The sequence below is a fragment of the Mustela putorius genome, unplaced genomic scaffold, assembly GCF_011764305.1.
Source record: "Mustela putorius furo isolate JIRA1106 unplaced genomic scaffold, ASM1176430v1.1 tig00537227_pilon_pilon_pilon, whole genome shotgun sequence".
Lineage (NCBI taxonomy): Eukaryota > Metazoa > Chordata > Mammalia > Carnivora > Mustelidae > Mustela > Mustela putorius.
Window position 1 is genome coordinate 29,990,509 of NW_025422368.1, and position 13,750 is coordinate 30,004,258.

The 13,750-nt window shown below is 38.9% G+C and overlaps 1 pseudogene; it reads right to left on the minus strand.

Annotated features, from left to right (window-relative positions):
* Positions 1–579: 579 nt before the first annotated feature.
* Positions 580–2,598, minus strand: LOC101677475 (annotated as a pseudogene).
* Positions 2,599–13,750: the final 11,152 nt, after the last annotated feature.

Consider the following 13,750-nt stretch of genomic DNA (forward strand, 5'->3'; position numbering starts at 1 on the left):
GTGTAGAATATTTTAATAGAATAGTGAGCGCCAGACAATCTAGTTATATAGAATTTTATTTGACAGGCTGGAGCTTGTTTCCAATATTCTTTTTCTGAATTACAGGAAAAACTATATCCTAAGGTACATTGTGGAAGGATAAATTGGTGATGATAGAAAAATAAAAAACAAAATTGTTCTCTATTTCCTTACCCATATTATCTTGCTGTAGCTGTGACTACTAGATCCCATGATAAGGCAATTAAATAGTAGTTCATCAAATAGGGTTACCCAATGACAGGTTGGCAAAAGAAATATACAAATAAAGGTACTGTTTGAGCATGATAGTGAAAATGGTAAGGCATTACAACCCATCATTATTTTTTCTTTGTAAAGTCTTTGTAAAGACCTTCATACAAATTGACTTTCCAATCCTATCTTCTTTTTTTTTTTCCTTATTAATACAGTATTTATTTGTCTCCCCTCTGTCAAACCCTGAGCCAACCACTTTCCCCAGGCTGCCTGGGGAGGTATAGGAAAAGGATTATACAGGGCAGATGAGACACGGGGGAAAGACCTATGGGAGGTGGAGGCGCTCCTTCACATGGTGAAGAGGATGAGAAAGGCCACCATCAGGCAAAAGAGCTCCAAGGCCTCCAAGAGGGCAAAGCCCAGAATGGCGTAGGAGAAGAGCTGTTGCTTCAGAGAGGGATTCCTGGCATAGCCAATGATGAGGTTCTCAAACACAGTCCCAATTCCAGCCCCAGAGCCAGCCCCAGCCCCAATGAACTTGGCTGCTGTATCGATGTCCCTTGAAATGGTGCTGGTTTGGAAGCTTCAGCTAGGAATAAGTGAGGCCAGGGGACGTGGGGCTGCCAAGATGCTGAGGCCCTTATAAGGTGCCTCATCTGTCAGTGTCTCGGGTGATTTTAGCGCCACTGCAGACAGTGAGTGGCTCAACAGCTGAGAGGTGCTCCTGACCAAGAACGGGCTGGAGACGAACTTTGCACGGCGTACATTTTCAGGGGATGAGGGGCTGTGGCAGGAGAGCTGCTCCCAGGGCCCAATCCTATCTTCTAAGAGAATAACAGCATTAACTTGGTTATTAATAGTTTTTAATCTTTGTTGAAAATTTTAGACACATTTGCTATTTCTGATCAGAGGAAAAGAGTTCATGATCGTGTTTTCAATCTGTGTTTATGAATATCTAAAGTTCTGCAAATTCATACGTACACAATTTGACCCACCATTCACAAAGCAAAGCAAACTGAACCACTCTTCCATAATCTGTTCTTTCTCTGACTGGGGACAGTCTGTATTAGAGTGACGTTTAAATAGCCCACTTTAGGGTACCCTGGGACCTCAAAATACCATCCACCCTGTGTCTCTAGCTACACATTCCCAGTGGTATATCCTCCATCCTTTTGAAAAGCATAATAAATTAGAGGATCTTACATTTTATTTTCTGATTTTTACTGTAGTACTATGTTAATTGCAGAAAATTTAGGAAAGATAAATAAAAATCCTATAATTCTATCTCCAGAAATAATTAATATTAGCATCTTGGTTTCTTTTCTTTCTTCCTTCTCTCCCTCTCTCCTTCCTATCCTCTTTTCCTCCTTCCTACCTTTCCCGACAGATTAAACCAAATTGCAGATAAAAAAAGATAACACTCCACATAATGCAGTAAGAAACTTCCTCATTTGGAAGCAGAATCTCTACCAGGCCATTTTTGTCCATCAGTCCTCTGGTGTGCAATGGATGTACACATACAAAGACGTTTTCTCAATATTTAGGATGTTGCCTATGAGCTACTTAACTACATCTCAAATAGAGTCTTTTCATAGAGACTTATCTATTACTTATAACATAGGCATTAGAGATTGAATTGCTGTTATGAGAGAAAGCATCTTATCTTGGCTTAAGCATCAACTCAGTTCATGTAGAGCATCTGGAAAAGAATGGCAGGAATTATTTTTATTTTTTCATTTCCAGCCTAATAAAGAGCCATACAAGGGGAACGGGCTATTTATGAGTAACATAGTAATAAAATACAGGTTCTTGAGTCAGACTTAGTCACCATGAGTTTAAAGAAATCTCTCATATTATCTGAGCTTCCCATGTCCTCATCTATAAAATATAATGATAGTGTCCAACATATAAGATTTTGTGAGCACCACTCTCTCTCTCTCTCATCTGCTTGCTTGTTATAATACTTCCTCCAAATAAGCTGTCATATTTGTGCTGATAGAAGTTAGAGTGTTTTAGGTTGAGTTCCCAGAGAAAGATTCTGAGATGTATTTCTGAGCAAGAAGTTGACTGAAGCACGTTTTCTCACTCAGGATACACCTAAAGGTAGGAATAGGCAGAGAGAAAAGTTGATCTGTGATACAATTGCAATAAAGGTTTTGGATGGCCCCATAGAGAGATCTGGAACTGGGATGGCCATTCTGAGTTTTTCCAAATTGAAGCAGGGGCTGGAGCCTTATATCCCTGCCTGAGCAGGTATTGGACGAGGGAAGACCCAGGAAGGGAACATGGACTTGGATTAGGTGGCTCCCCTTGACTAAAGGTAGTTCCCAGAGAGGGAACCACCTCTGAAGTGTCAGCAGCCGACATTTCTGGCAGCTGAGGAAACCAGTGCCTCAGTCATGAAGGGCATTTCTTCCTGCTTTCCTTCCTTCCTTCCTTCCTCCCTCTCTCTTTCTTTCTTTCTTTTGATTTTATTTATTTATTTGCCAGAGAGAGAAAGAGAGAGAGAGGGTACAAGCACGGGGAGTGGCAGGCAGAGAGGCAGAGGAAAAGCAGTCTCCCCATCGAGCAAGGACTCCAATGTGGGACTTGATCCTAGAGCCCTGGGATCATGACCTGAACTTAAGGTAGATGTTTGACTAAGCCACCCAGCTGTCCCATAAAGGGCATTTCTGTATCTTCTATTCTTCACACATATGTTGCTTAGAACCTTTTGCTTCTTAAAGTAAGTTTGCCCCATTTAGGAACAGACCCTCCAGGATTCTGATTTTTTATCACTTCCAGGGAACTTACAAGACAAAGGTTAGTGAGAAAGAACTGTACCTATACCCCTTCACTGTTGCTGATATCAGGGGAGCAACTGATACTCATCATCACCCTCCTTTACTATCCTTAAGACATCTAAGCCTGTGGTCATCATGCTTTTCTGGGGATGTAGTTAATGCTTTTGTCCATTTACCATCAAAATTTGGCAGGGAGTACCAAGAGAGAGTCAAGTGCCAAGTGTATTCTTTTTTTTTTTTGCCAAGTGTATTCTTATTTACATGTATAGGAACAGCTACTTCCTACTGATGCACAGGGCCATTTACCCCTACCAGTTTGGTGAATCCTTTTCTTGGCTCTTGTAGCTTTGTGTCTGAATCCTGGAATGACTGGGTAATAGCCAAAGCTTACTGTGTTTCCTGGTGGAAGTATTTATCCTCTTGGAACCAGAATCTCTACACCGGCAGAGTCCAGATGAGTAGGGGTGGAAAATGCAATTCTCCAAGTGTTCTAGGAGTGTGATTAGCAGAGCCACTCTAACTGTTGCTCTTGGTTTTGGGATTCATGTATTTTATTCCATAGGGGCTCAAAACCAAGCAATAGTCATTGCTTTCTGGCATATACTGTGTCCTGAATGATGGTGCCCCATCCTCATAGGCATCTTCAGGACAAAGCCTCATCTGTGCCATCAAATACCTGTTGCTTTGCAACATGGTAGCTTCTGGTGATGTGAAATGGGACCAGTGGATTCCAAGGACATGTATGTACCCACTGCTACACTTATTTTGTTATAAAACATGTCCCTCACTCCAATGCAATGTTAAGAGGAATCCCATGTCAGTGGATCAAATATTCTTTAAATTCTTTTAGAATGGTACTGGCCAATGTCTGGAAGCCAAGAAAGACAGATCATATTTGGAATCTGTATTGATCTTGATCAAGAAGACCTGTTGCCTCTTTGAGAATTAAAACATCCAATAAAATCAAATTGCTACCAAGTACTTAATTTAGTCTTCTCTAGAACTGGTGGCACATCTGTGGCTGCCCCCAGGAAGGGAATAAGACAGCTCCCTTTACCCAAACGTAATTTTTCGATGATATGATGGTATGGTCCTGCCAGCTGGAGGAACAAGCATCTCAGTCCTGAAGGGTATTCTGGGGTAGTGTACTACTGCAACCACTACATATGGAAAATCGATTTTTTTTGGCTTAAGTTAAAAATAATGGGTGGGGAAGGGAAATATATTGGAAAACTGTTGGATGTGGGGGTAACTCATAACCCAAACATGTGTTTGGTAGAAATCAGACTGTCTCTGGGGACTTCAGATAGAAGAGTATTGCTGTCAATTTGATTTAGCTCCAATAATTCCTAATCTTAGTTTGAATTTCATGCTCTCAATTCATATTCCTAGAATAGTAAAGATGATTGGCCCAGTTTAGATGAGGTGTCCTTCCTTAATATGAATCAATATGAACAGTGGGGTGGAATCATGTTTCAGAGATATGGCTTCTAAGAACCTATCCTAAAGAGAAAGGCCACATTGAAATGAGGTGAATTACTAGGAGTCTAACAGCCAGCCTAGTATTCAGTCATTTTCCCTCCTTTTTTTTTTTTTTTAAGATTTTATTTATTTCTTTGGCAGAGACAGATTATAAGTAGGCAAAGGCAGGCAGAGAGAGAGGAGGAAGCAGGCTCCCTGCAGAGCAGAGAGCCCGATGTGGGGCTCGATCCCAGGTCCCTGGGATCATGACCTGAGCCGAAGGCAGAGGCTTAATCCACTGAGCCACCCAGGCACCCCATCCCTCCTTTTTTTTAAATAAAGATACTAATTTTTCAACTTTTTGCAACCACAATTTTTCAGAACTAAAAGTTACTATATATCACAGTCTTATATATATATGTACATATATATGCATATTTGCACACACATATATATATGCATATATATTTACTTATATATCTCTGAAGTCAACATTATGTAACCTATGTAAAACTAAGGTACTCATAGACAGTCCCATGTGAATTGCAATTGAGGAAATATTTCCTGTAGTCAGGATTTATTCCTAACTGGATAATTAGAAGTATTTCTATCTTTACTGTCAGTAATGTTGAAAAATATGTACACTGAGGGGATAGTAAAGTATATTATGCAACAAAACTCACCAAAACTTCCTTAGGAAAGCTTTTAAGATTATTCTTGAAGATGCCAAGGGAAATGTAGTCACAATAAATTTTCCTTAAATTTTTCTTTCAACATCTCTCCTGCGGTAGCTTGATTACACTGATGGCATCATTATTTTGATTCCTTCCCCTTATCCACACCCCTAGAGGTTTTTTACATTAATGGTCCCCAATAACCATAGCTCCCTGTATTCATGCTCTTTTGTGTAATCTCCTGTACTGCCTCTGGACTTAGCTCTGCGATTTTCTTTGACTATGGTACGTGCTATGGTTAATGGGACATTAGCAATCACGACACAGAGCACTTGTCCATTGGGGCTTGCTTGCTCTCTCTTGCTGTTGTAAACGAGTCACTGTAAGAAATTCTGGTTCAGCCTATTGATGATACAAAGCTCAATGCCAACACCAACTGTCAGGCATGGATGTAAGGACATTTTAGATGATGCAGTCTCAGCTAAATTGTTGACTAAGCCCAGGAAAGATCTGCAGAAGAATAACCCAATAGTGAACAAAGGAAATGGTAATTGTTTTATGTTATTAAGTTTTGGGGTGGTTTTCAATAGAGTGATAGATACCTGATACGACACCCTTTGCCTTATGACTTTGCATTTTCTCTTCTTAAAGGGGCAGAATCCATTTCACTATCTCTTGATTTTGAGTTTCTTCAGAAGACTTGCTTTGGACAATGGGATACCTGTGTATTTGCTGAGATGATGCTGATAGAGGCTTAAAAAGCCTGGGTGTGGTTTTGCTTTCTCTCTTGCCCCTCTGCCTTTGTCAGGAGCAAGCATAGCTTGCTGGAGAAGATACCCTGCTCAGAACTGCTCAGTTACAACTGAGGCTATTCAGTTATCATGTGACTTGCAGCTGATTGCCAGATATGTGAAGGAGCTCAGCCAGAATTGCTGAGCCAAAATTGCCCGCCTAGACTGAGGATTCAGTCTTGTGACTAAATAAATGTCTATTGTTTTCAGCTATGGGTTTTGGATCATTTGTTATGCAGCATTATTGTGAATAGATAACTAATGCATCTCCCTTGCCTACATGTTATGCATTCGCACCAGCTGCTAAAACATTGTCTTATCTATCCAAATCTTACCATATGGTCCTCTCACTGCTCTCTTTTCTCAGTCTATATTTCAGAAGGCCCATCTTGGTAACTCATGTCTGAACTCTATTTTTTGGTCCATCTCTCAAACGACCTCTAACATCACCTCAGATGTGATGAGCTTCATAACTGAGAATTATGCAGTTCTCATTTTACTCTAGGTTTTTAAATAATTGATGGATAAAAATCACATTTGTTGGGACTGACCCAATCAATTCGGATATTCAAGGCTTAACTTTACTGTTCCCGGAGAACTGGGTCACTGCAGCAGTCCCTCTACTAGAAACACAAAAATGGAACATTTCTCCCCATTTTCGTATTTCGTTATGGTCTCTGCATGCAAATCCTTGCTACTTTTCAGTCTGCTATCCAAGCTTTCTATGGCAAGGAAACAATCTACCAGGGATGCAAAGAAGCTGGTGTTTTGAATTTCTTATCTAAACTCAAATGCTGGGTCTTGCACACTCCCAAATCCTCCAGCTTTATCTGTTGCCAATAGCTGCTGCCCTGTATTTTCAGTGCTGTGTGCTAATCATTACTCAAATGACCCCTGCTGAGATAGTGCAGCCTGGATCTTACTCATAATGTCGATGTAGCCTGTATCAGTTTACAGGTTTCTTAGGCCAACTGAAAGACCCTCAGTAGCCACTAAGTCTCCAGGGGATCTGGTTAGTAAAACAAAAATATGAATTTGAACTAGTCCAAGCATGTCTGATCAATCTTTCTCTCACAAAAAGTAATTCTAATTGCTAAAATATAATGGGCAGGCATTGAGATGGTGTTAAAAATGAGTATCTCCTGTGTAACGTTAAAAGTGAATTTTGTATGGTTTCTCATTTTAGTAAATTCACATAATGCTGTATGATTCTGGTTTCCACACAGAACATCTATTCTTAAACCGTGTTTTCTTCTTAAACTACTGTTCTACACTCAGCATGATCTCGTCGATGCTCCTCTGATTTACCACTGTTATTCCAAGAACCACTATGACTCAGGCCTGGTTCAATGCCAGCCCTTTATATGCTTTTCAGCAGACTGTTAGGCATGGTGAAAATGAGTTCAGAAAAACAAGATTTTGAATTAATCACACACTGCCTATGTAGCTTCAGTAACCCGGGCAACTTCTCAGCTTCTTCATCTCTAAAATGGGATTCATAACAAAATGGGAATACTATTATAATAGTAATGTACAATAATGAAGTTTTTATGAGAATTAAATCTGATCATATCTGCAAACCACTTAGCACCATGAGTAGCATAGGATATTGTATAAATGTCATTTGTAATCCTTAAAAGGAGGTATGAAAAATATCTATTGTTTTAGCCATAGTTCATAGCTTAATAGATGATGAACAAGACTGAAAGAAATATTTAATCCAGTTGACCCAGTTGACGTAAGAGATTCTTAATTAATTCATTTCTTTAATAAGAATTTATTGTGTATCCACTATATACTGGAAATACTACATGAATCCTGCCCCAGTAGAGCATATATTTAGAAGGACTGATAGATAGTAAACTCATAGCTACCAAAGCTACTAAATGAAAACATAACCATTGTAGTAAGTTCTATAAGATGTCATGTGGCCATGAAGATGGACAGCAGTGATCCTTACTTGCAAGGAGTGAGGTACAAGAACGATATAAAGGAAGTGACACTGTGCCTAAAGACTTGAAGTTGAGCAAGAGTTAGCCTGGTAAAGGGAGAAAGCGGAGTAGGAGAGAAAGTACTCTGTGTTGAGAAAAGAGCATCTAGTGCTTTAGAATCTAGTAACAGACTGGCTATCTTGAGTCTGGAGAATGAGGATGAGAGTGGCAGTAACAATATTCCCAAGATAAGAAGGGACAGATCATGAGGGCCTTTTTGGCCACATTCAAGATCTTGAACTTTATTCTAGGAGCAATGTGAAGTCATTGAAAGTTTTTTTTTTTTTTTTTTTTTTTTAAGATTTTATTTACTTGTTTGACACAGAGAGAGAGAGTGAGAGAGAAAGAGAGAGAAAGTGCAAGCACAAGCAGAGGGAAAGAGAGAAGTCTCCTCGTTGAGCATGGACCCCAATGTGGGGCTGGATCCTAGGATCCTGGGATCGTGACCTGAGCTGAAGGCAGATGCTTACCCAATTGAACTCTCTAGGCTCCCCAGTTTTGTTTTGTTTTCAGGTTGACATTCACATCATATAAAATGAACCATGTTAACATATATAACTCAGTGTCATTTAGTACATCTGCAATATTGTGCAACCATTGTCTCTAGCAATAGTTTCAAAACATTTCATCACACCCAGAGGAGACCCCAGACCCCATAAGTACACTCTCCGCATTCTCCCCTGGCCTTAGTCCCTGGCAACCACTAATCTGCTTTCAGTCTCTATGGATTTGCCTAGTCTGGATATTTCATGTAACTGGAATCATGTAATATGTAGTCTTTCATGTCTGTTTTTTTCCTTTAGTACAATCTTTGAAGTGTGTCCATGTTGTAGCATATATCATACACAGCCACCTGATTTAATGGTGGTCCAACTTAACAATTTTTCAAGCTTATGATGGCATGAAGCAGCGTTTGTTCAGTAGAAGCTGTACTTTGAATTTTGAGTTTGGATCTTTTCCCGGGCTGGCAATATGCAATGTGACACTCTCTTGTGATGATAGGCAGTAGCAGCGAATCACAGCTCCCAGTCAGCTGTGGGATCACAACCATAAAAGCATTCTGGTTTTTCCTTTCAGTACAGTATTCAATAAGTTACATGACCTATTCAACACTCTTTTATGAAATAGGCTTTATATTAGATGATTTTGCCCAACCGTAGGCTATTACATCTATTTTGAGCATGTTTAAGTTAAGGTAGGCTAAGCTATGATGCTCTGTAGGTTAGGGTGTGTTAAATACATTTTGGTCTATGACATTTTCAACTTATGATGGGTTTATCAGGACAGAATTCCATTGTGAGGTGGTGAAGATCTGTACATTTCTTTCTTATGACTAACATTCCATTGTATGAGTATGTCACATTTGTTTATCCATTTATCCTTTGATAGATTTAACAGGATAACACCATCATGTTAAGAATCCCTATGTTAAAGTTCCAAGGACACATAGACAACCAATTCCTGTGGATGAAGTGAACAAAGGGGCTTCCTGTCCATACAGGTGAGCACTAGAACTATAAGGAAATAAATATGACAATTACAATACAAGTTATGATAGGACTTCAAAACAACATTTTAAAATATTCTTATGCTTGAATAATCTCTTCTTTTCAATGAACACAATTACTCCTTCTTATCGACTAAAAATAACTCATGACCTTCTCATTTATGGGTTTTGTTCAAATTATAATTTAGAAACTGAAGGTGTGGTAGTTAGACATTTTTATTTATAATATAGTAGCGTGCTCTCATATTGTTTTGATGAATTCTTTCAAGAAATTTATGTAAGTACTTCACTGTTTTGAGAAGGTAGCTGTTATGAGTGAGGTTTTAATAACCTAGATGAAGATAGTTACAGTATTCTAAAAATTGAATGAAATAATAAGATAGGCAGAAGGAGGGAACTTTGGCTGAGATCCCTATGTGAAAGATCTCTAAGAATTACTACAAACCCATTCACCTAATATAAATAATTATTAATATGAATGGGCAAATCACTAATTGCAGGGATGCTTCTTTTCCCAAAATTCAGAATATAATACAGTCTTATGCTACACATATTATTTAACATACCTGTTTTCTGATAAATATTTTTACCCCTGGGATACAACAAATTCGCTGTTTATAAGAATTTGTATCTTAATTCTTTAAGATACAAAGAACACATCTTTAAAAGTAATCATAATTATTATTTGCTTTACAGAACAATATTCTTTTATACTATTTTCAAGAAATTTTAAGTTTTGATAATTGACAGTATTATTAACAGTAAATTTAATGTATAAAGTAGACCATAGTATCCTATAGGTTTTTTAAAGGGTCTTTTTCCAGTTCTTGCCAACAAAGGATACTTTATACATAGTGTTAGTGACCCAGAAATAGCAGGATTATTTTATAGTTATCACTGATATAACTTTCATTATTTAATTACACTATGATATCTTAGAAAAGGATATTTTGTTTTGCCTAAATGATGCAATGAGTACTAAAGACAATGTAATAGCTGTTTTCTACTGATTACCTGGTATTATCCTTGCTGCCCTATACCTTTTTTTTTTTTTAAGATTTTTATTTATTCATTTGACAGAGATCACAAGCAGGCAGAGAGGCAGAGAGAGAGAGAGAGGAGGAAGCAGGCTCCCTGCTCAGCAGAGAGCCGGATGTGGGCCTCGGTCTCAGGACCCTGAGATCATGACCTGAGCTGAAGGCAGAGGCTTTAACCCACTGAGCCACCCAGGTGCCCCTGCTGCCGTTTATCTTATGATTGACCTTCATTTGGCAGCGGCTACATAAGCTGCTTCCCTTACAAGTGAGGGATCAGTAAATAAACACTTAAATGCACCAAGGGAGTAGCTTTTTAAAGAAGTCCTTTTGTAATTCAAATAATCACCCCCTCATGTTTTATAAGGGCTTTTCTGAGGAAAGCTTGCTGTTGCACTGTACATGTCCCATGGGGTAAGAGTACTTTCTCCAAAAGATAATGTGAACATAAGTTCTGAAGTATATTACGTGGTTTGAAGTAAGTACTAGGTGGAGGGAAAATATTAAGTCCAAAGCCGCAAACAGAGGAAGTTCAATAATATTGAAGGATTTCTGGTGAGAATTAATATCTGAAAAATTCATTACATGTCAATTTAACAAGAAGAAGAACAAATCTATGGAGCAGGGGGAGGAGAATCCAATTAACATAAACAAGAACAAAAGAGTAAGGAGGCATTAAATATTTTTTAAAAAATAAAACAAAAGCAAGAAGGTAGGATTTTATAGAGTATTCTTGAGTCTCCTTCCTAACTTTGCCTTTCCTCTCCCAAAGGCCTGCATCTTACACAGTCATGTTAAATGTCAAGTGTTGCAACAAATGGTGATGCCCTTTCCTTGCTCTCAACACCTATTTATACTGAGCAGAGAAGGTTTCTCTGATTGGAAATCATTGACAGAGAAGCTCAGCATGGTTTCTTTTGAACAGGCGTAAGGAGCTAAAGACAAGTTGTATGTATCAAATTATAATCCCTAATAGTTTCCAACAGAGAAAATGTCATCTTCATAATTTAGTCATGTGTTCAAATACAACATATTCTGGTCCTAAGCAATCAGATCAGTCTTCTTTAATTAATACTAAACTTAATATTGAAAGCTACTGGATCAGATTCTCAAAGGACCTAATGTCCTTGCTAGTTTCTATCTTTGGAAATGACATTTCTTTCATGTAAGGAGAAGGACCATAGCATCCTAGCATCTCCCAACTGGGAAGGCCTTAATTCTGTCTTTGCCTAAGCTAATGGCAGGGCTGCTTCCAGAAGCCTCCCAACTGCTATCCCCACTATCTTTCTTCAGCAGCACCACTGCATGTTTCACAATACTGACTTTTAATACAAATATCTCCCACTGGAGACATGAGGCTGTCATTTATTTATTATTTTCTTAATGGATGCAAGGATTTGAGTCCTTCTAGCTCTGCCTTTTACCAGCTGAGAAATTTAATCAAGTTATAAAGCTTCTCTGGGCTTCAGTTTTTCATCTGTCAAATGATCAGGAAATTAGATTAATCTTTAAGGTCTCTTCAAACACCCAGATTTTGATTTTATGCTATGCTTTTCACCATGTTTAACATCTGAGAAGAATTTATCTGATGTCTTCCTATTAGTGTGTGATGAAGAAATGAGTCTTATAGCTCAAAGAGCTGGTTAAAATCTCAAATACCAGAAAGATTTATAATGTGTGATTCCCTTGGACAAAAACTCTGGGTTTTTATAGATGTTCAATATCTTTGTGGACAATTATGGAAACATATTCTTGACATTTGCTAATGTATTTTCTCTCCTGTCCGATAGCATCAGGATTCTTCCCCTCACCTGAGTGTCACAAAGAACTTCTTAACCTGGTGACATCAAGACAATGGGAGAGGGGCAATTTTGTAGTCTTAAGGCATTAAAGAGTTGGGTTGAGGTGGTCTCCAGCCTCTAGTGTATACATACTTCCCTTCTCTTTGCCTGACATCTATTGTTTTATCTGTGATAGAATCTTATTTGAAATTCCTAGTCTGTGGTTTCCCCCACCCCCAACACGTGCTTTCAGAATAATGCTGCACTTCAGCTCTATGAGATGCTGTAAATAATTAGACAAAAGGAGAAGGCATAAGCCACATTGGGATGCTATAAAGGCAGAGGTCTCCAAGTAAGCCATTGAGTTCTGGTATTTGGTGAAGGCCAGGGCAGATGGAAGGGAGTGAAATTTTAGGGAAAGGTAATGGTTAAAAAGTGATTCCTGAGTCAGGTCAGTACCATCAAAGCATTTGTCTCACTAGCTGATTTCCACATCCTTATTTGTTTACTATATTTGAAGTTTTATTTATTTAAGTAGTCTCTACACCCAACGTGGGGATTGAAATCATGACCCCGACATCAAGAGTTGCATGCTCTTCCGACAGAACAGGTCAGGTGCCCTTGATGTCTCCATTCGTATAATTGAAGACCCAGGTTCAGGAAAGTTAAGTAATTATCCAAGGTCATGTAATTAGTAATTAGCAGCAGATTAAGTTTTAAATTCATGTCCACGTAATTTTAGAAAACATGGTATTCCTATTCTTTATCCCAATCTGCAGGTACCAGATGTATTTTAAATATCAGAATTTAGAAAGCGAGACAGTATAAATATATATTTTATGAACAGTCCCAGCAAGGGCCTGGGGCTCCCTATAATAAAACAGATTCATATTTTGGCAGAGAAATATGAATGTTCACCTAAAGTGGGATAAATGAGGTCTATAAATAGCCTCACACTAGCTCAGGTCAGGTTTTCCAGCCAAATGACTCAGGTCAGTTTTGTTTTGCTACCAAAAAACTTTTGGGCTTTAAAGTCATGCGAATTTGAGGATTTTTGATTTAAGTATTGTGTACTTGATTACCAGCCTGCCTGAGGGGACTTTTGTCTGGGCCCTGGGTTTGCTGACTCAGGAAAGTGTGTCTCTATCCCAGGCCCTGGGGCAGTCCTGCCAGGATTGGTCCTGAGCAACAGGGGTTGTAGGTCTTACAGTGGGGGATGCAGGGTACAGCCTTGAGCAGTCAAAGCCCAGGGTAAGTGCCGTGGGGAGCCTCTGGTGGCTATAGGTTTCCTCCCCGTTGAATCTCCATGAAAGTTGAGAGAGTGAAACTTTTCAGTGATATCACATATTCTATTCTATTTGGGAGGTCAGTGAGAAATGTAGGTCTTACTCCATATAGATTCCCATCGCAGCCAAATTCAATGAAGCATAACTAATTTGAAAGGGAGGGGTAGCTAAAGCTGTGTTATAGTGAGGTTACTTGAAAATAGAGGGGGGT